Source organism: Monodon monoceros, unplaced genomic scaffold, assembly GCF_005190385.1.
Source record: "Monodon monoceros isolate NGI ecotype Baffin Bay Population unplaced genomic scaffold, NGI_Narwhal_1 Super_Scaffold_6, whole genome shotgun sequence".
Taxonomy (NCBI): domain Eukaryota; kingdom Metazoa; phylum Chordata; class Mammalia; order Artiodactyla; family Monodontidae; genus Monodon; species Monodon monoceros.
Window position 1 is genome coordinate 48,064,305 of NW_021703783.1, and position 2,113 is coordinate 48,066,417.

Consider the following 2,113-nt stretch of genomic DNA (forward strand, 5'->3'; position numbering starts at 1 on the left):
TCTAACTGATAGAGAATTCGAAATAGCTGTTGTGAAGAAACTCAACAAGCTACAAGAAAACGCAGAGAGGCAGTTCAGTGAGTTCAGGAGTAAAATTAACGAACAGAAGGAATATGTTACCGAGGAGGTAGAAATGCTAAAAACCCCGGAAGTTCTGGAGCTAAAGAACTCAATAAACCAGATGAAGAATGCCTTGGAAATAGAGCAGATGATATGGAAGAGAGAATTCACCAGCTTTAAGAAAAAATCTAGCAACAGAACCCGCCTCTGCCCCTCCCCTCTGCCCTGCGCCTTTGCCCGCAGGCTCAGCTCTGTCAGTGCTTGGTGCCCCTGCGTTGCCCCCCAGGCCCCCGGGTGATGGCCTTGACGGTGGCCGAGTTCTTGGGCTGCGCCTTCATAGCCTTTGGTCCTGTGCTAGCCCTCTACATCTTCACCGTCACCGCTGGGCCCTTGCGCGTCATCTTGCTCAGCATCAGAGCTTCTGGTTGGTGTCTCTGCTGCTTTCCTCCCTTGTTTGGTCCAAGGCAGCAATCACTGCTGACAACAAAGATGGACCAAGACAGAAATATCTGCTGATCTTTGACATGTTAGTCTCAGTCCTTATCCAAGAAGTGTTCCAGTTTGCATATTATGAACTTTAAAAAAAAAAGCCAGTGAAGGTTTGAAGAGTATAAACCCAGATGACATAGCACCCTCTATGCGATTGCTGGCTTATGTTTCTGGCTTGGGCTTTGGAATCATGAGGGGAGCATTTTCCTTTGTAAATACCCTGTCTGACTCCTTGGGGCCGGGCACAGTGGGCATTCATGGACACCCTCCCCAGTTCTTCCGTAAATTCAGCTTTCATGACGTTGGTGATCATATTGCTGCATGGGTTCTGGGGCATTCATGTTTTTTGATGGCTGTGAGAAGAAAAAGTGGTACGCCCTTCTGTAGTTCTTCCCACCCATCTGCTGGTGTCAGCCCTGACCTTTATACATCCTCGTTACGGATTAAATCTGGTGTCAGCGTACATGCTCAGGGGCATCTGGGCATCCTTTGCTTTTGGAGGCAGCTGCCAAAGCCTGAAGCTCTGCCTGCTCTGCCAAGACAAGGGCTCCCTCCTCTTCAACCCGCGCTCCAGGTAACCTGTGAGAACCAGCGCTTACCAGACACTAAGTTGCCTCTTGAGAGAAGCACAGCTGTGCCTTTTTCTAAAACTCCCTTTTCCTGGTGGGGGTTAGAAAAAACAAAATTATCTGGATACAATATGGCTTTCATGCAACAGCTTTCTGAAAGGGATACATCAGTGGTGTACAGACTGCATGTTCGAATCACCCGGGGAAACATAAAGAATACTGATTTCTGGGCTCCACCCTCCAGATTTAATTGATCTGGGCATTTGGTAATTTTTAAAGCTTCCTAGATGACTTCAATGTGCAGCCAGTTTGAGAACCATCCATGTCCAAATAGGAACTTCCTGAGAACCCTGTAACTGAGTAAGAATCAGACGTTTAGCTATCTCCTAACTCAGCTTGTGCTTAACAAGCAAGTATCTGAACGTCAAATCCTGGATAGCCTTTGTCTTTTGAAGTTCTGAAGTGACAAAAGGCTAAAGGGCTGTCATCTCTGTGAACTGTTTTCCCATGCTTCACTTGTATCCTGTTTCGTGAGAACATGGTGAGCTGTGCTTCTGACTACAGTAATAAATTGCACTGACTTACTAATGATCATTTAGCCAGAGTAAACTATTGATTAACGAGGTATATTTTTCTGTAGTTTTTCCATTCTCGGTTTTGCTTTTCTGAGGTATTACATTGTTTTTGAGCGTAGATTCCGTTTCTTTACCTAAAAACCAATTATTTTCTGACTTCCTGGGAAGATATTCTGAAACCAAGAGTTTTTGTGCAACTTCTGCAAGTCTTTCCTGGGCTTAAGGCTTTTCATAGGCTCTGCCCTAAGGCAGTGTTTACCAGCTGGGCACTAGCTGCTGGACTAGCTGAGGTGAAGCCCATGATCTATTTCTGAGCAGCTCTGCAGGTTGCTGAGTGATGTACCCTGGGACAGGCTTCACTGGAGCTGGTAGAAGTTTACCAAAAGCAGGAGGAAAACAAGCCAATAGGGTGGGCTTGAC

General features: G+C 46.2%; 1 pseudogene; it reads left to right on the forward strand.

The window, feature by feature from the left end:
- The first annotated feature begins 357 nt into the window (after nucleotides 1–357).
- Nucleotides 358–1,127, forward strand: LOC114886170 (annotated as a pseudogene).
- The last annotated feature ends 986 nt before the right edge of the window (nucleotides 1,128–2,113 follow it).